General features: G+C 39.1%; 1 protein-coding gene across 1 annotated transcript in view; it reads right to left on the bottom strand.

Moving 5' to 3' along the window:
- The window catches only part of LOC124774897 (CCN family member 4), a 410,531-nt gene extending 396,571 nt beyond the window's left edge, over positions 1-13,960 (bottom strand). Inside the window, exon 1 of the mRNA XM_047249560.1 lies at positions 13,898-13,960. The gene's annotated coding sequence lies outside the window, so the exon portion shown is untranslated. The remainder of the gene's footprint in view (positions 1-13,897) is intronic.
- Between the last annotated feature and the right edge of the window lie 6,428 nt (positions 13,961-20,388).

The raw sequence follows: 20,388 nt of genomic DNA, 5'->3' as shown, positions 1-20,388 counted from the left end.
ATTAAAGCTTCGAAGCCAAACGATGGCAGCTAGAACATAACACCTCGTCGTCGAAGAGGCCATTCGAGACGAAGCGCAAGCTCGAATGGAGCAAAAGAAGAACGAATAAATCCCTCGCTTTTTCAGAAGATGTTCTCAGCATCCTTACTAATTACTTCAGGGACAACACGGAAAACAGTGTGAATCACATGATAGATATTAGAACTCGAGTACTCCATAACGTAATTTAGTGGTTTAATCAGTGTGCTACCTCGCTCCGTGCATTCGACAGTTAGTTACCGCTCCTGTGTCTCAATGCCTTTCCCATGATCAGTAGAAGGTTATTGAGAAGAAGGAAAATAGACTTACATCGGTGGATAGAAAATCTCTCCAAGTTTTAAGTCGTATTATAGGTGCTCAGTATTGGCACCAATTGTGATGCGGTAAGCCGGCCGTTGTGCCCGAGCGGTTCTAGGCGCTTCAGTCCGGAACCGCGCGACCGCTACGGTCGCAGTTTCTAATCCTGCCACGAGCATGGATGTGTGTGATGTCCTTAGGTTGGTTAGGTTTAAGCAGTTGTAGGTTCTAGGGGACTGATGACCTCAGATGGTAAGTCCCAAAGTGCTCAGAGCCATTTGAACCTTTTTTTTTTTTTTTTTTTTTTTGTGAAGCGGTAAAACTCACTACGGGCAGAAGAGCGCTTCTGTGTGGTTCGTGGAAGTCACAGATCTGTTCTTCGGACTGCCTATCTGCAGGCGTGGACTAGTTCAGGGCGACAATACAGAGCCGATAATTTGTGTACGTGCTATGACACACCTGCCCCGAGAACAGCTACGGCACCGCGTTTATTACGAACCAAAACTCTGCGAGCTGCTCTATCCACGGGTGTGCGTCATTTTCATGTTTGCTATGTAATTTTCGTGCAATATTCTTCTGAAATTTCGGAGGTATTTATGAGCAACCCTGTTGTTTATGATCGATATCATTGGGCAGCAGCAGTCAGTGCTACAAATTAGGAAAGATAAATCGTACATCAAAGGTATACAACAGATTATCTCTGAATTTCAATTGTCAATATTAGGACGCTATTATAAACGTATGAAAATGAATTTCCAAGTATAAAGAGACTACATTAATTTAGTATATAGAGTCCAAATTAATTTTAGGGAACTACTAAAACTTGAAGTCCAAACAAAGACGTTTCGATACATCCCACGACTACGAATATCTAAAGAATTACCAATTTGTATCACCCTACATTATACCTTGCTACCTATAACTGCGCAGTAAGCTACGTGATACACATTCAACAATCTTTTTCTGTAATAGCGGCTCAGAAACAATAGATCAACTGTTAGTATCACTATTAGTGCACGTGGTATCTTCATTCCCATTGATGCTACATTAGTCACAAACAATTGCCTGATTTATAAAAAAGGAGATCCGGTACTGTGACATTGAGGGAGTAATTCTGTCTTTTTCTTAATTTAGGCTTCTTAAAACGTTATTTTTGTCAGAGGTACCGCTACGGCGTACCACTGCGTACAGTCACAAATCAAGCACTCTTCACAACCACGTCTCCTAAAAAAATATAAAAAAAAATAAAGAAAAAAAGTATGAAGAAGTGAACTACATCGAGATATATGTTTGGAATAAGAAGAATATGTATCTTTCCAAATACGTAAGCCTTCCAAAGAGCACTGTGCTGCATCTTGCTACTGCTTTATTTTTCAATCAATTTCTGCCTGTTTTCATGATCTGATAACCTTTCAGTTATTTTTTTTATACATTTGCTACGAAAACATGGATGCGGATAGTCATTCTAAGACGGGCAGCGTGTTCCAGGTTCTCTTGCTTTCCTGTACATCATGCTCGTTACTGTTCCTAATATAATGCAATCTTCAGTTGCAGTTACAAATATGGAACCTGCACTTCATTTTTATTCGCATTCTACAGCGGGCGACCACACAGCTCTAGCTCCAGGGTGTCTTTATAATATCTGCAGCATTCAGTGGACAGGAGGCATAGGCGAATTTGAAACTGACCTCATACTGTGTGGCTAGTATGCTACAGGATATGTTATATGGTATGGATAAGAGTGTTCGCATCCTTCCTGAGTCGTTAGCGCTGCTGATTATCATACGGAGGACACGTCCTTGTGGGAGGACGGGAACTAGGTGAACTAGGCCTCGAGATGCCATTTTAGGAGCTGCTTGACCGATTAGTAGAAGCTACAGATCACGAAAACTGGCAACGGCCAGGACAGTTGCGTGCTGACCTCACGTCACTTCATACAGTGTCCTAGGAAGCCACTGGAACAGGATGACATGGCGGTCGACCGGCGCCCATGGGCGCGTCAGGGGCTGTGGACGGATTTTACGTTACGGTTACGTATAGTTTAGAGTATTCCACATATCTGGTGCTCTTGGGTGACATAGTTACTGTCTCCACGTACAGAACGCATTCCCAAGTAATATGCTCCACAGATAGATCTGCCGGTAGGCTGTTGTCTTGATCACAAAGGTGATCATCGTTTCTGTTGATAAATCAAAAGCCTTGTGCTTCGCGCGTGTGTTTCCCCAAAATAGGCTCTATATACGGGTATAATTTGTTCTCCTATCCATGGACCTCAGATTGCTTACAATATTTAATCTAGAATGTGAGGTAATTTAAAAGTACAATCTTACGCGGAGGTCCACTTACGAACAAAGTTCACTTTTTTTTTTTTAATTTATGAGTGCTGTTGTTGAGAACACGAAATGTGTGAAATAAACATTCACTAAATACTGATATTTAATAACATTTGATTCATATATTTTGCTCTCCTGCGTGTGTCTTCTGTAAGCTGTAAATACCAGACGTTATTTATTAATTTCCAGAATATATTTTCCTCTGCGGTAGAGTGTACGCTGATATGAAACTCCGTGGGAAATTAAAATTACGTGAGGGAACGGGACTCGAGCCCTGGACCTTTGCGTTTCTCGGGCAAGTGCTCTACCACCGGAGCTTCGCGAGCACGACCGACCCTCCCTCTCAGCTCTACTTCCGCCGTTACCTCATCTCCTACCTTCCACACTTGACGGAGGTTCTCCTGCGAAACTTGCAGGACTAGCACTCCTGGAAGAAATGATACTGCGGAGACATGGCTTAGCCACAGCCTGGGGCATCCAAATTGTAGTGGAAGAGGAGTGGATCTCTCAGAAAAGGGCCATTACAAAAGTTGGAGGGGACCAACATAGCTACAAGTTTGGTAACAGCGAAGAAACCACGGTAACAGAAGAAATACAACTGATCGGCAAAATAAGGAAGTACAAAAAATTTCTACGGGAAGAAGGACTGCAACAATGTAAGTTACTTAGGAACGAAATATACTGGGAGTGCATGAAAGCGAAAACGAAACAGCTGCAAAAAAAAGTGAAAAAGTCGTCGTTAGACTGATACAGCTTACAGGACAAAATAAACTTCGGTGAAATTAAAGCAAGGACGACGTAATTAAAAGCGGAGTTGGAATTTCACTATTCAAAGCAAACGAGAGGGGAGTAGGATGAAAGAGTACGTTGAAGGCATCTAGGAGCGTGAGGAATTGTCTGATAACGTCAGGGAAGAAATGGGAGTCGACATGGAAGTATATGGGTCCAGTCTTAGAGCCGAACAGAGCTTTGCAACAAATGCGATCAAAAAAGTCAGACCAGATAGATAACAATCCTTCGCAATTTATAAAATCATTGAGAGAAGTTGCAGCCAAACGGCTCTTCAGGTTCGCGAGCAGACTCTATGAGATTGGAAATATACCATGTTATGTGCCAAAGGCAACAAGGGCAGATATGTGTGAGAATTATCGTACAATCCACACAACAGCTCATAGACCTAATTTGCTAATAAGACACAGAAGAATGGAAAAGAAAATTAAGGATAGGTTAGATGACGATCACTTTGACTTTCGCAAATATAAACGTATCAAGACAGAATTCTAACATTGCGTTTGATAATGTAAAAAAGAACTTAAAAAAATCGAGACACTTTCATATGATTTGTCACCTAAGAAAACTTAAAATATAGAAATATGTCCGAAATTCTGAGGAATATGAAAATAAGCTACAGCAAAGGAGGACAGAGATGTGAGTGGGTAAAATACATTACGTTCAAGAATCTAGACCGAAAAATAAGAACTGAAGTCCAAGAATGAAGTGTTCGCATTAAAAGGGTGTAATACAAAGAAGTAGTCTTTCACTCCTAGTGTTCAGCCCATACATCGAAGAATCAATGATGGAAATAAAAGGTTCAAGAGTGGGATTAAAATCAGGGTGAAAGGATGTCAATAAGATTCGCTGATGTGATTGTTATCCTCTGTGAAAGTGAAGAAGAGTTTCAGGACCTGTGGAATAGAATGAACAATCTAATAAATACAGAGAACAAACCAAAAAATGACAAAAGTACTGACAAGAAGCAGAAGTGCGAACTGCGACAAACTTGTCAAAATCTGGATGAAGTGAAGGAACTCCAATAGTTTGGAAAAAAAATCACACGACTGACAAAGCAAACTGGACATAAAAAGCAGACTAGTACTGGCAAAGAAGGTATTCTTGACGAAAAGAAGTTTACCAGCGTTAAACTCTGCGATTAATTTGAGGAATAATTTGGAGCACAACATTGTATGGCAATGAATAACGGCCGGAGGGAAACCTGAAAGAAGAAAATCGAGAAGTCAGAGATTTGGTGTTATACAGGGATGTTGAAAATTAGGTGGACTGATCAGATAAGGATATAAGGAGGTACTTCGCAGAATCGGCAAAGAAAGGAACGTTAATGAAACACTGACATGAAGTAGGGACATGATGATACGATACATGTTAGCACGTCAACATTATAGTATAAATACGAGAAATGGAGGGAAGAATTGTAGATGAAGATGAAGATTTGAATGAAACAAATAAATAATTAATTGCTTTGAGTGCAAGTGGTACTGTGAGATGAGTTTTGCACAAGGGAGAAATTTGTGAAGGGATGCGTCAAATCAGCCAGAGGACTGATGACTCAAAAAAAAATGGCCTCTTGGTTACTTGTTGTTCAATTTGTACATAATTCGGTCTCAAATAGTGCGTAACTTCAGCATGAACTGCAACTAAAATGACATAGTACTTACAAGGGGAGGAGCACAACTACTGGGCAGAGATCTGGAAGAAAAGTATCCACAGATCTACAGCACGTATAAAAATCGACCTCTATTAACTGTATGAGGTTGGCAGTAAGTTCTGAGAAATTGCTGTATAAATTTTATGCACTAGTGTGTTACTGCTCACAAATAAACTGCTGCTTTACTCCCTATCTCCACTCCAGTTTTTCCCACCACGAATGCAAGTGGAACATACCTGCGTAGCTATATCTCTGTGAAGTATCATACACAGTCGCTACCATCTAAGGCAACATTCTTGCAGTATATGCAGCTACGGTGTTCTCATGTCATTCTCAGGCAAATAATGATGAGTTGTTTCCACGCGTGGAGAATTCACGATATCAGTTTTTCAATTCAGAGCCTCTTTTGGAGCCACAAAAAACGTTAGGTAAAAATTTCTACGTTGAGCAATCTCTACCAGAATTGATACTACGTTGGTCCTGTTATATTCAGATATGTAAGATCCACAAATAACGGTCTATGCATAATCACGAAACGCAGGACGAAAATATGTTGTTCTCATTAGCTTTACAGAAAGGCTATTTCGATGGTACGAGTATATACAGCGTGTTTCAACAGGAAAAGTGAACACTAAATGTCACATGAGATAAATTTTTATTGTTTTCAGAGATACAGCTGATTACAGAGGTAAGTTTTTATATCACACATTGGTACTCCAGTAGCAATGGTTAGTTTATCGACAGCCATATTTGTTCTGTAGTTAAAGTTGTGATGCTGTACTTCATTCTATATAACTGAAGTTTTCAACGGCGATTGTGTTCTGTTGGATATTCCTACTGTCATTTGAGTGTGCTGCACGTATTTACAAATGCTGGGTTCGCCGATATCTACGTACGGGTATTGTAATGGAACGATACTGCTGCTTGTAGAAAATACTATAGATAATGTCCTAATCGCAGAGTAACAAATTCATGAGTTTTCACTAAACTGCGTGGTTTTGGAGTAGTAAAAAATTGGAAATTTGTGGTAAGGTCTTTGGAACCAAGTTGCCGAGGTCAGAGGTTACACACTACTTAAACTAACTTACGCTAGGGACGACACACACACCCATGCCCGAGGGAGAATTCGAACCTCCGACTGGGGAGGGGGGGGGGGGGGTTGGGGTCTGTAGTAGTGTTCAGCAGTCATGTCTCATGTGGAAATGAATAGTATGCGGATGAAGCTGAGGACGTTATTCAGTGGGTAGAAAATAGCGTTTCAACAAACACAAACAGAATATTTACGAACATAGAAGGTTATGGCGGACATCAGGTATCCAAGTCTTCTAGGACTACTTAAAAGGTAGATGTAGTCAGAACATTGGGATATTTATTAATTGCATATCGTCGAGTACTGACAGCAATACATTTTACTTATGAAGCCACTTTCAATCGTGCCATTATCAATAACATTCGCAACCGACATCGGTGGTTCGACGAAAAGCCACACGCTTTTGTGGTGACACTGTCAAGAACGTCTCTCTATTAACGTGTGGTGTGTTATGGTAGCCAGTCAGTTGATTGGAACGTATTACAACTTCGTTGTACAAGGCTCCGTTAGGTAAATGTTCTTGAACTTCCAGCATTATTTGAAGTTATTCCTTTGGGTACGGTGGTAGTTATGGTTTTTTAGCATGACGGGAGACTCTGCGCATTCTGGTTGTTACGTAAACCAACATTCCACAGAAGGCCGGTGGTCAGAAATGGTCACGATCCTTGGCCACCAAGTTCCACTAACCTAACCACTTCAGATATTTGCCTGTGGAGACATCATCAGAAGAGCTACACGTTATGTTGACAATAAAATTGGAAAATGTAGTGAAGTCGGAAATGGAATACATGTATTTTGAACTCCATCATCTGAATTTGCTTAACTGTTTTTGCATTTATATGGGCTACATTCTAAGAATCGTACCTCTGTATTGGACACATGTTACGTAGAATAGTTTACTGGAAATAACGAAAACGACAACCTCTTAAACAGTCACTATTGCTCGTTAAGTACCCCATTTATTGGCGTAAATGTTTCACATTACAGAGCAAGTGCGGAATTTATTTGCAACACATTGCATTATAATACACAGCTCCAGAGAAGATCAGACAGGCAAAGCGTTGCTTTCTATACCGCAAAAGGGCTATCCACATGTTATTACTACGTCTGCTCTAACACATCCATGCTGTCTTCGGGCTGAAAGGAAGATATACGTGATATTAGTTGTTAATAAAGTCATGATTAACTAATATAAAATGCTCAAACACAAATTCCATCACTCAAATGACTAGAAAAGCTTTTTTTGGGAAAGATCTCTCTGAATACTCCTTCCATCACAAAAAATTGCTACATACGGCCAGTCACCCGTTTAAAGCTATGTGTCACTGCAGTTCTGGACAGTGGACTGTGTTTCCAGTTACGAACAGAAGAATGCAGCTTGCGTACGATATTCAGTCTGGCAATATACCTCGCGAACTGCCATCATGAGTAACTGGAAGTAGTTATCCTCAGTGTAGCGAATCAGCTTAAATCACATAAAAACGCAGGGCCTCCGATCGATATTATATTCCAGGTAGGTTCCTTTCAGAGTAAAGTGATACAATAACTCCATACTTAGCAATTATATACAACCACTCGCTATTCGAGAGATCAGTATCTAAAGTTGCCCAAGTCACGCCAATATCCAAGTAAGGAAATAGGAGTAATGCGCTGCATTACAGCCCAATAGCGCTAATGTCAATTTGCAGTACGATTTTGTAACATATACATAAGGTTTTCATTCTTGTCATTCCTTCAAAATGGCTCTGAGCACTATGGGACTCAACTGCTGAGGTCATTAGTCCCCTAGAACTTAGAACTAGTTAAACCTAACTAACCTAAGGAGATCACAAACATCCATGCCCGAGGCAGGATTCGAACCTGCGACCGTAGCGGTCTAGCGGTTCCAGACTGCAGCGCCTTTAACCGCACGGCCACTTCGGCCGGCTGTCATTCCTTATAAGCTGATGGTTTCCCATATTCAGAACTGCGAATACCTTTCATCTGGATATCTGTATGGTGCGGAAAGTGGCAACTGACTCTAAACAGTGGAAAACGTGAATTCATCCGCATGAGTAGGCCTGCCAAAAGTAATCCGCTAAATTCCGCTTACCCGATGAATGGCAAGTCTAACCACTGTAAATTTAACTAAATACTTAGGGATTACAATTACGAATAATTTAAACTGGAAGGGTCACATAGATAATGTTGTGAAGAAAGCGGAGCAAACACCGTGATTTACTGATAAAACATTAAAAAAGTGCAACAGGTGTGCTAAAGAGACTGCCTAGGCTGCGCCTGTTCATCCTCTGCTACAGTATTGCTGTGCCGTATCCTTACCAGATAGGATAGGCAGTGAATGTGGAAAAAGACCAAAGAATGGAAGCTCGTTTTGCATTATCGCGAATTAGGGGAGAGAATGTCAAGGATATGATGCGCTAATTGGTGTGGCAACCTTTAAAACAAAGGCATTTTTGGATCGGCTTACTTTTTTTTCCGAATGTGAAAATATTTTGTTGGCGCCAACCTGCTTAGGAAATAATGATGATAATAATAAAATAAGATAAATCAGAGCTCGCACCGAGAGCTTTAAATGTTCGTTTCTCCCGTGCTTTCTTGGAGAGTGGAGATGTAGGAAAATAGTTTGAAAGACGGTTCAATGAAACCTCTAGCAGGCACTTAAGCGTGAATTGCGGAGTAATCACATAGAGACAGATGTAGATGAACATCACACTGACGTCATTGTAACATTGAACCACTATTCTTAGATACAAAAGATGGAAGATCCGCCTCATAGTGGTCGTCCGCGATCTACAATAAACGCTGAAGACGCTACTTATGTATCACGGTTTAAATTTAGTATAATTAGGTAACCCTTACTGTCATTATGTATTCTCTTGTGGTTGATTTTAAAGTGGTAATCTAAATGAGGTTACGGTACTTTACTGTTCATGGAAAATGGTTTCAGTGTTACTAACCGCCGTAGATTACAAACTATGCCTTTTCGTGAATAGGGACACTAAATTAAGTCAGGATAGCGACAGCACGTTTTACTGAGTTCTTTTTTACTATCCTCTCGCAGCTGAGGAATGATGAAGATGGTTGGACTGAAGACAATATGCGCTGAGCTATTACTGTCTTGCGCCAAGGGAGGAGTATACGTCATGCTGCAGAATTATTTGGCATGCCTCATTCACGTCCTCGCCGCCGTCTACAAAGTGGTATCGATAATCAGCTGGAGAAGAAGAGTGAACAAACTAGGTTTACCGTCGAACAAGGAACGCTGTTAGTAGAACGGATGCTTACGCTCTCAGCTTGTGGGTTCTGTTAGCATTCTAACATTTCAAGAAAAGCTGCCTTTTGTCTCAGAGGAAAATGGAATCAAACATAAGTTTTCGAAACAACATCAGACAGCAGGAATTGATTGGCTTATTGCTTTTCGCAAGTGCAATCCTGAAATGACATTTAGGAAAGCTGAAGGTCTCTCTTTGCATTACGCAAGTGCCTTAATAAGCATGACCCTGAGCGATATTTTACTTCAGTGGATAAAATCACGGAGTATTGATTGATTATCCACAATTGATTTATAACTGTGACAGATCTGGCTTTCAGATGACTAATAAAGCACACAAGGAAATATTTGCAGCGAACTGTTGCAATGTTGTCTTTTCGCAGATGTGCTTGTATGAACGCTGTAGGAAATCATTCCACCAGTGGCAACATGAAAAGGCAAAATGTTTTATCTTGAATTTCCTACCAGTTTTCCTAATGGCTCATTGGTAACAATGATGGATTCACTTTCGATAAATGAAGAAGACTTTTTGAAGTGTTTTGCTCTTACCTAGCTCATAGCGTTCCTGGAAGATGTCTCTTGCTTCTAGATGAACACCCTTCCCATAAAAGATTAGAGGCATTGGAATTTTACAATGAAAATGACGTACACAAAATTTGTTTACCTACCCATACAACTCATTCAGCCATTAGATAGATCATTTCTCAAGTGGATGTAGTCATAATATCACATTGAGCTCAATACTTTCATGAGGAACAACCAGGAGGGGAGGTGGGGGGGGGGGGGGGAATCAACAAGGTCACTTTTAGAAGGATACTGAAAGCAGCGACGGCTGCTTTGTTGAGAGTGGGTTAAGATCAACTGTGGTTTACGCACTCAGTGCAGATGTTCCCTCTGAACATGATTTCCTTTTTAGTTGCATGACAACAGAGGAAGCTGCTGAACATGGTGCTGTGACCATGCACAGTCCTCTTCCTACAGCATCAGCAACCGGCACCGAAAACCAGACAGAATCGGCGTCACCTTCAGTACCTTACCGTGAACTTTCTCCACCTACGAAGAAACAAACGGAACGCAAGGAAGCGACAAGCAGTACTCTTCACGCCTCCTGAAAATATTACTGCAGAAACGAGAAAATGTAAAGAACTATATGGCTGGTGGAGAAATCCTCACAGTCAGAGAAGTGAGATACAATGCATGGATTTTGTTGAGCAAAATACAGTGACCGCGCATCATCAAAACTGGGAGGCTGGATTTGGTGCCAAATAAGAGGCAGAGGAGTTGTACCACGAAAAGTGTGCAGGGGCTGAGAGAGAGGAGAACTTTTTTGTGCCACGTGTGTACTTAAAATGATGTTAAGATGTATGGAAGATGTTCTGACACACGCAGTATACTTCCTTTATAATTACGTACAGTATACGAGAGTTAAAACAAGAAGAAATCTTATCGCGATTCACCTAACGTTTCCGATTCATTCTTACTGGCACATGTAAATAGGAACACGTGGAACTTTGTTGTTGTCTTTAAAATATTCTCTATGCATTTCAATATAAAAGCAGTGTGTCCTCTAATTAGTCCCTTAATCAACATTATGTAAAGAATGAACTAGAACGTTTACAGTTTCTACTAACATTAAAATCAGTATTTAAATTTTCAGATTTTTATCCCGTTTCACCCGATCTTTCCCTGCCAATGTGGGTCGCAAATCATTGCCATCGAGGTTAGCGACAGACGCATATTTCTGGAGCTATGCTCATCTTTCAAGACGATAATGCAAGAGCACACCGCGTCACCTCATGAACACTTTCACTACGTGGCAAGAAGGAACCGAATGAAGTGAGGTGCAGTATCGGCTGTCATGATTCTGACTGATTTTAAGTGTTACCAGTCAAAAATTGATCTGGATCGTAGCAGAAATTTTATTCACACACTGGATATCCTCAAGAGTGATTTTGTCAGTGTGTAGTACAAACATGAACAACGAAGTCTCAGCCACCTTGTGGATTCCGTACTAAGGAGCACTGAAGGTTGTTAGACAGCATGGATGGAGCAACATAATATTGACTGCAAAACTTCAACAAATTTTTATTCCACAGAGGTGGAAAAATGTGAGCTTCAAACAGTCTCCCCCCCACCCCCCTTTTTTTGGTTGTTGTTCTGTTCACATTTCATAATTTCTATGAGGCTTATTCTTATAGTTCTCTGTTTCTTATGAATCTAAGCTGTCAGACATTTGCAGATAGGTGACGTAAAACTGATTTAAACAATTTATTTAGGCACCATTTTCTTACTTTTTCCAGGTGTTCGACTTAACACTTTCTCGATACTTTTTAAATGATTATTATTAACAGTTCACAAGAAACATAAAAAAGAGTACTATTTACTCAACAAAGCGTTTATAATACACGAGTTCACAAGTTTCAAGAATTGTGCCCAAGGTAGTATTTACTGTTTAATGCCATATAGGCAACTGGGACTCGACTCGTCGAACGGAATATTCGCAGTTATAAACGTTTCATTATTCTAAAATGAGACGAAACAAATTAATCTTGTCACATAGGCATCTATTCCTATTTATTTCAGATTTCTAGTACAATATCTTATAGGAACGTAGATTATTCCGTTTGGCAGAATCAGTCTTTACCTGTCTGGGAAACGATATTCTTAAATGATATATTGGTCCGTACATTATGCAGGGAATAGTTCAACGTAGCAGCTGTCTCAATATACAAGTGTCTCAATGTCGCGCCACGGTGCATCAGGCCTTGTCTTGCCCTCATATTGGTCTTTCCTCTCATCTTTCCTTATCGTTTCATCCACCTTCTCTTTCTTAACATTATTTCTTGACGTAAAGAAATAAAAAATAGGGTTTAGCTTCCAGTCAATGTTCAGATCCTTAGAGATGATTCTTGACATTGAGATCATTTGTACCATATCATATGGCTAAATACAGCCACATTATCATAACAAAATGAATAATTATGAATTTTAAGATATTCGTAGCCGTTTTACTAACAGATTGACTTCCCACAAGATTCCGAACTGTAAGCTCAGACTAAGAAAGCAGGATTACGTCACAAAAATCGAAATTCCTGTATATAGTACTTGAGTGGCACATTCATAAAGCAAGAGCAAAGCTTGGACAATTCTACGAAAGGAAGCGCTAAGATGATGTAATCGGACCGATTAATCCAGACCTGAAAGAGCAGTTTAAGACACTGACAGTCAAAAACGGAACCAAGAAATCCATTTCTGTCTTAAGACTGTGTTTATAAGCATGAAAGACGTCGACGTCATGTGGGAACACGTTCCACCCACCGGAACGTAACTGAGCTAATGAACTTTTCGGTGTGTTATTTTGGTTCAGCAATTCTTCACCTCACACCGCAAGACGTTCCACGGTCTGTAAAAATGGCCTGAAGTTGTGTAACATCTATGGCGATATCCCATAGCACTAAGAACTCGCATTATTTCAGTCCTCAGTGCCATGTAGCCTAAGCTGCAATTACATTGTTAACAAACGATTGGTCGAAGTATGATGTGATTCCTCTTCCGCTTTATAACGCTAAAGTAATTTCTGCAACCACCAGAACGTGACAAGTGCTATGATTTCCAAGTCAGTACGTCTATTGTCTGATCTTTAAACGTAGATAACTAAACTGCTTGATGAGTAAATACGGCAACCAAACACATAAAATAGTTATTAAAGCAATTAACGGATCCGGGGTACAACAATCGTCTTGCAAATGTCTGAATTCCCAGTTGTACTACGAATTTAAGTGCTCTGACTTCAGGAGAAATCCTGAAGCCATTCAACAGGCTTATTCTGTGGCAGACTAAGGAAAACCTGACAGCAGCTATAAAGTATTAAGCCGGTAATGACATCACATTATTTGCACACATATTATTTTATTTACAACAATAACGAACTTAATCATATGCATTACGTTTGAAATTACATATCTACTATCGTAGAACAGTGGAATGAGTTCAAATGATAAATCGATAGTTTAACCATGAATTCTATTAGTTAATACAAAAGCAGTGAGCTCCATGTATATCTTTGATCTTCATTTGGGGTAGAAATTCAGATTCTTGGTAGTACTAGAACAAATAAAGAAAATATGATTGTGTGTACTGTATCTTACACAGTCTACGACTGCGAGGTGTAGGTGAGACATTAAGTATTCGTTGAAATTTGTTGGATACAATTTTAGTTATTTGGAAACCTACGTGTGTTGCACAGGCGAAAACATTCGACTATCGTCGGCATGGCCATCCTCAGCGACTTGACTCCGACAGACAAGTTCTAAAAGACAGCGAAGCTATGTTTCAGCAAATCCACTAATGCGAAAGAGCAACGTCCAACATTAGCTGCGGCGCAGTGTGTGAGGGAACGGCTGGCGGCAGGAGCGGGCGCTCACCTGGCGGATAGCGAGCAGCGTCAGCCGAGCGGCGATCGGGGGCGGCGTCGCATGCGGCGGCGGAGGCGGCGTCGGCGCCGGCGTCGCGGCCAGTGTGGGCTCCCGCGGCAACACTGGCGTCGCGACGCCACACCGCGCGGCCCGCAGCCGGCGCGCCGCGTGCGCAGCAGTGCGCAAGCGCCGTCACGTGACCCGCCACCGTCGATAGCAGGCGCCGGCGCCGTCGTCGCTGCTGCCGCCGTCTCTGACGGGACGTCACCTCCGTTTACGCTCATACAAGCTCATGAGTCCGCCCGGGAAGAGTCGAGAGGGCTCCAACACATTTTTACTTACTTACTGGCCTTAGGAGTTAGGCAGGGAAGTGAGTACTGACAGAACTGTCACTCAATATCACATATACAACACAGACATTTTAATGAAGCTGTTAATGTGTGAATGTCATGATACCCTTTGTACAGTCGTTGCTCAGTTTCACAATCCATGGATTATTTGCACGATAAATCGTAACGATATAGACCATGTCATTTTACATTCACATCACAAATTAATTTGCAGTTATGGCTACATGCCTCTTTTTTAATACACATATGTGATTAGCAATTTCAGCCCACCGTCTTTGACACATCACAGTAATGGAAATTCTTCTATGGAATAGGTGCCGTCAAGAGGCAACATTTCCACTTTGTTTTCAAATTTTACATTGTTGCTGTCATAAATTTTATATCACTAGGAAAGCTAACAAAAATTTTAGCTGCAGCACTGTGCACCCCTTTTTGTGCTATAGAAGAACTCAGTTGGAGTAATGAATGTCATTTTTTCTTCTGGTGCTGTAATTATATACTTCATTATTCCTTCTGAACTACAGTTGATTATTTTCGTGGAAGAATAGATTAATGGGGAAGAAGTACTGAGAATGCCCAACTTCTTAAACAGATATCCAGCAGATGTAGTGGGTGAGCACCACATTTTTTTCCTACTGTCTTTCTTCTAGGTGAGTTACTGGAGAACATTGTTCAGTCTCACATAACTTAAAGAAAATATGCAAAATATTGCAATTTACTGATTTTCCTGCACCCAAGATTTGCAACTGTGGTTTAGCAGTTCGAAAATGTACTTTTTCCAGTTAAATTCTCATTGTCATTGACCCCTAGTAATTTGGAAGTTTACAGTTTACACACTATTTATTGCTCCCTTACCATTTGTTACACTTGTGACGGGAGTAACACCTCCACATCTGCTGCGATGAATAAGTTTTAAAATTGAGAGTGAGATCTTTCGCAGAAAATCAGTAAATGACAGTTTTAAGAACACTTCTTACTATTTCTTCCGTTGCTGTGTGTATGCTTGTATTGATTACAATAGTGGTGTGGAAAGTTGTAAGTTTTATTTATTAAAATCTGTAATAATCATTACAGCATGGTGAAAGACGCACGGAAATGTGTAAAGCTCAATCTCTTGGGATATTATCGTTACCTATACTTTTTCTTTGAAAGCTCAAGGCTATCTAGTGAAACTTTATTACCGTTGTCACAAAATCTGATATGTACTCGCACAGTTTGTGTTATAAAAACCCTTATTCCGATATGTTAGTATTCAAACATTTCTGGGACCTTCTCCTATCGGATATGTCATCTTTCTGATGAAGAACAAAAACAGAAATTAACCATGAACAAATTATGAAAAATTAATTCTCTAGTGTGTGACTGCGAATTTTAAAATATTCCCTAACGTCTCCTAACCACTATACTGCAATGCTCCTGTACGCAACAGACTGCTTACCACGTCTTGTCGCCGCAACTGCGTGGCCATGCTAAAAGAATTCAAAAGGAATACTGCGATCCATGCAGAGTGACATGCACGGTTACAACCACTGATGCAAATACGCCTATGTTTTTTAATATAGAAATTGAATGAATGATCAGGACAGGTTTGGTCAACAAGTCTTAAACAGTGTAAAAATTTAAGGAACCAATAACGACATTTAATTTACTATGAGTATGTTCTGAAAATGAAGATTCATACATTGACAAACTCTACTCAGACCTTTCGTTTCCTGGAACATTTTGAAAACTTTAATTCTACAAAAATGTGTATAGTCATCAATCATGTATCTGGTTACAACAAAGATACGAATATTACTCTAAATGTATGCATACACAAATCTGACGAAATTCCTCCAGTGCGCTAGCAAGCAAAAACTACATGCAGCAAAAAGACAAATTGCCAAAATCTTCGATTAAGACCAAAATCTCCTCCGGCGCTACTAGCATGGTCAGAGTACGCTGCGACCTTTTCTTATGCATGGCTTCTCTCCACGTCAGACTGCGGCCGGCCACTCTCAACAACTGTTCACTCGCTACTACTCGTGATAATAATGTCTCCGACTCACAATTTGTATATGCACCTAACAGGTGAATCAGTAGCCAATGTTCCAAAAATGTATAAACGTCCAACTTTCATAATCACCACCCTCACTTGTAATAATTTTGTGGGGTGGTTCTTGCGTAAGATGTTTTCAAGGAGCAAATGCAAAATTATTATATACAAAAATGTGAAAAATTGTTTCAGAAGTCGTACAAAAGTGGTAAAATACATAAACATAAGCTTAAAAGAGTTACATGCAGAGTAGGAAATTGATTTGCTGTACAATATAGTCAAGGAAATTAATGTACAACTATCATTTTGTGCATGTAAGGGCTCATACTTACAAGGCATTGATAGTAGTCAGTTTAATAGATTAACAAAATGTTACTCATCGTTCTCCAAGAGCGTTAAAATGTCATTCAGTCGCATAGATGCAAATATTACACACCAAAATGCTACTATGTTTTTCTGAGAACACACAAGTTTCAGGTCTAAGCATACTCAGGGACTAACTGCATACACTATATCCATTGACAATCACACCAAAATTTTTAGTGTCAATCCTTTCATATTCAGACAAAGATACTCTACAGAATCAGTACTGATAGTATAAGTCAGAAGTATATCTTGTTTAATATGAAAAAAATAGATGATACGATCATAAATGCATTGAAGTCGAATATATCTTTGAGAAAACAGGTTCTCATAATTGATGTGGAATATCAAAAGTCTCAGATATGACACAATAACAGAATCGAATTAAAACGAATAAATGAATAATAGTAAGTTATATACACTTGAATATAAAATATGCGCCATGTGAATAGGCACATAAGTTCAGTGCTCAGTAAATGACTCAAAATATGTACAGTCACAGATAATTACGTAAGTTTGCCAAGTTTCTTGAAGCACGATTGTAAATATCAGGTCCAGGCCAATCGCATGGTGGCAGGGTTGTCTTACACAAATTCACTTTCTGATGGTAAAGTAAATAGTGTACCATAAAGTACTTGTTTTGATCCAGAACACGCCAAGTGTGTGGCATATGACATCACTGAGTGACATGCACATTTGTCCAAAGATGTTAACGGTACCATATTTAAAAAATGTCACAATTAATTGTTGATTCTAGTGCTGATATATAATAATTGCATGTGATGTAAATTATCAAAGTCAAAATTACAGGTCAACAAATAAAAGCAAAATTTCATATAATCCAGTTTCTATAGTAGATAATTAAGACAACTATATATGTGAGTATACATGCAATTCCTTCATATACAATATATGGGACTTGAGATGAAACTAATGTTGTCAGTTCACAAATTTAACACTGAGTATGGGGAAGTGATAATTACAAGTAAAACCTTATTATTACAGCGCAGTTGATTCGTTTCTCAAAAAAAATCACACTAATGTTTATATGATGATCATAGAATAGAAAGTAGAAAGTAGCATCACAAGGCCGATATCATCAGATGTCAAATTTCAACTTGTCCATGTATAACCATATGTAGGTAGTCACAACTACAAAATAAATACAACATTCAAAAGACATATCTTATAAAGCAACTAATAATGACATCACTTATTCTGATATGCAACACAACAACGATTTATACTCGAACTGCTCAGTAGTAGCTGAAAGAAATGGTTTATTAACCGAAAATGAAGCAAGCAACTTCTCTTCAGCTTCAGTATTTTAATGACAAGAGAAAAGATCATCATCTTACTTTCATTAACTTAAGGTGCTAGGCTCAGCAATGCGTCACTACCATAGCTAAACCTACATCTTCACTCGCCACCATGAAAGAGATTCTGAAATTAATTTGTTTGAATAGAAAACCACTAAAGTATTGAAGTAACTTAATTTGCACTATTATTTATAACATGCATAAAAACGTAGCAGATCAACTTGAATCACGTATAAAAAAACTACAAGCTGAAAAGAAAAAAGCTGTTAAAATGCGTAACATACTTATATGCAAGTAATCTATAAACGTTTTTAACACGACCTGGTCTTCTAGAAAGTCTAGTTCTCTGTAACACACGCAACATTGGTGTTGTTATAATGTGCATAAAAACGTAGCAGATCAACTTGAATCGTGTATAAAAAACTACAAGCTAAAAAGAAAAAAAAGCTGTTAAAACGCGTAACATAATTATATGCAAGTAATAAACGTTTTTAACACGACCTGGTCTTCTAGAAAGTCTAGTTCTCTGTAACACACGCAACATTGGTGTTGTTATAATGTAGCTCACTCGGAACGCACGCTATACTCCGAACTGAAAGTAGTGTTTAGTTCACACAAACGCATACAGTTCTGTTTTTTTATTATTTCTGCAACAGAGAAAAAATTCATTATGATCATATCGCACAAAATGTTCAGTAAATGTAAACAGCAACAAACAGAGAAAAATATATTTTACTGAGAGAATTTCATTCCACAACTCCGCAAAGCTAGAATATTCATCATATAATCACACAATTCAGCAACAGAAGAAAAATCTTTGTTAAACCATTCATGCTTATTACTCGACAGATACATCCACATATACGCTCTTACCTCCAAACAGGTGGAAAGAAAGCGTATCATCTTCAAGCGCTGGTGTTTTCAGGATCTTGCAATGTATATAGCAGGTATGATTGGTATCTCAAAGTGTAATTCGTGTTCTTTCCATAATCGATATGTCTTACATGTCATATTACATCTAGTCAGTAGCAACAAAACTTCAGCAACACTGTCTTCTCAGAAATCCGTTCATTACAAAATAAATCTCTCTTGAAAATATCACTGACTCTACGAGAGAACAAAGTGTGCACAAACAGAACCTCTACGTATCTAGTACAGCTGTGGGCTGCTCTGTTTAGTAAGTGTACCTTGTGTTGTACCATAAATAGCCGAAAAAAATGCTTCATAAGTAAATAGTATACAATGCCTCGTGTGTCTTCCTCAGAACAACATATTTCATTAATCTTCAGCTTAATATCCTAAAATCATAATCCACTTCACACAATATACCATAATCGTATCATAATATACCATAGTTGCACCATCATAAAACGTAATAACACCATAAGACTTACACGGCAATTCTGAAGCAAAATTCCTCATCATATTCCATATCTCTAGCGCACCATATTCCCTACATTTATCATGTGTACGCATACAGCTGTGAAATTATCACTCTTCAAGATACTTTCTAAATAGCTGAACAAGCATCAGTCAGTCAGTAATGTTCCTAGTTAAACTACTTACCATCAGAAGTACATTAATCAATTCAGAACCACTTGTAAACGATCTCTTATCCAAAATAAAGTCAGCAGTCATCCTTGCCAATTAAATGGGTGACATACTTCACAAAATGTGTACCTGCAGAAAATTTCATCAATGCACTTTCCTCAAAAACAACACTGTATTCTGCCACGTAAAGGTAAAGCAAAACACACAACTTTCCACAACTCACAAGAAATTTCATTATATGTACAAACTGTCTTCAAGAAGAAAAAAACATTATCTTAGAACCTTAAAAGTAAGCCTGCTCTGCTATATCAAGATCACAAAGAGAAAAGTTCTAAACTCACGAAATAACAAAAGAGTATTAAATTTCAGTTAGATACTTCATAAGTAAACTCAGAATAATACATGCTGAATACCAGTTGTTCACAGATTTCTAACCATTTCATATAGTCATGGCGCAAACGTAAATGCTCTGCGGCTTTTTTGATGTTTTCCAATGCTAAATCGATCGCTTCACGATGTCTTAAACGTCGTTGTACAGGGATGGATATTAATTGTGTTATAAGCTCTGCCAGTGGTTTATTCTTTACTGCAAGGAGTAGAGGTAAAGTTGAAGAATCATTTGTCAGTTCGTAAATGATATTTTGAAAATCCGACAAGTGCACACAGCAGTTTCAGTGTTGACAATAGCAATACAATCTGCAAAGATGCATTACAACAAAATTGTGGGTCACTATCTGAAATTACTTTGTCAACATGCACTATTTCTTTCTGAAAATGCTTTACGAATGCTACAGATACAGATTTTTGAGTTGCTTTCGGTAAAGCTGTGAATAACAGAAATTTATAGGGAAGCTCAATAGCTACGAGAACAACTTCAGATTT

The sequence above is a fragment of the Schistocerca piceifrons genome, chromosome 1, assembly GCF_021461385.2.
Source record: "Schistocerca piceifrons isolate TAMUIC-IGC-003096 chromosome 1, iqSchPice1.1, whole genome shotgun sequence".
Classification (NCBI taxonomy): Eukaryota; Metazoa; Arthropoda; class Insecta; order Orthoptera; family Acrididae; genus Schistocerca; species Schistocerca piceifrons.
Note: the sequence above shows the minus strand (reverse complement) of the source record. Positions and strands in the feature narration are given on the sequence as shown.